Genomic DNA, 1,049 nt, shown 5'->3' with positions numbered 1-1,049 from the left:
AATCATATCTGAAAGTAATTTCAGATCCAGTTAAAAAACAAAGAAAGCACCCCAATTTTTATTATTAGTTTACAGCACCCGGTCTTCCTGGGTAGTCTCCCGGCCCTATACTGACCGGCCCAACACTGCTTGGCTTCCAAGATCAGACGGATTTGGGCAGATCCAGTGTGGAATGGCTGTAAGTATGATCTGGGGTTGGAAGGGATGCTATTGTGCCCGGAAATTTGGAACACAAAAGGGAGAAGGAAAGCATACAAAGAATTCTAACAAGAGAAAGAATATCTCAAAAGATCTAATATAGTTATACAGTTGTGGTTTACGGTCAACAAATACGTTTATACTGCAAATATACCATACATTTCTTAGTCATGTATGAAAGTAAATTGAGATCCAGTTCAGGAAAAGAGTATGCACCCCGATTTTTATTCATTTACAGCACCCGGTCTTCCTGGGTAGTCTCCCGGCCCTGTACTGACCGGGCCCAACACTGCTTGGCTTCCAAGATCAGACGTGTTTGGGCAGATCCAGTGTGGAATGGCTGTAAGTATGATCTGGGGTTGGAATAGGTGCTAGTGTGCCCAGAAATATGGAACACAATGGGGAGAAGGAAAGCGTAAAAAGAGGAAGAAGATCTAAGAAGATCTAATGGAGTTACAAAGTCATAGCTTATGTTCAAAGGAAAGGAGCTATCTCATAGCTCTCGTTGCAATCTTCCAGATGAAGGGATCCTAACTCATAAATCCAGAACATCTCTCATCTAGATAAGAGGTTAGAGAGGTCACCACCTTTTTCGCCTAGGGTTACGAGTTCAATGCCTTTAAATGAGAGTTCTTCTGGGTTAGAGTCATGACGCTGTAGGAAGTATCTGGTACCGCATGTGTTTGTACCTTGTTTTTGATATTTCTTACGTGCTCCTGGATGCGGAGTTTCAGTGTTCTCTTTGTTTTTCCAACATAATTTAATTTACATGGACATTCCAGTAAACAAATAACTGACGGCACATTACAATTTATAAAGTGCTTTATTTTATATTCCTTCTTGTCCCCTGT

At 41.2% G+C, this 1,049-nt stretch overlaps 1 pseudogene; it reads right to left on the bottom strand.

Annotated features, from left to right (window-relative positions):
- Positions 1 to 427: 427 nt before the first annotated feature.
- Positions 428 to 546, bottom strand: LOC134912682 (5S ribosomal RNA; annotated as a pseudogene).
- Positions 547 to 1,049: the final 503 nt, after the last annotated feature.

The sequence above is a fragment of the Pseudophryne corroboree genome, chromosome 4 (assembly GCF_028390025.1).
Source record: "Pseudophryne corroboree isolate aPseCor3 chromosome 4, aPseCor3.hap2, whole genome shotgun sequence".
NCBI classification, from domain to species: domain Eukaryota; kingdom Metazoa; phylum Chordata; class Amphibia; order Anura; family Myobatrachidae; genus Pseudophryne; species Pseudophryne corroboree.
Note: the sequence above shows the minus strand (reverse complement) of the source record. Positions and strands in the feature narration are given on the sequence as shown.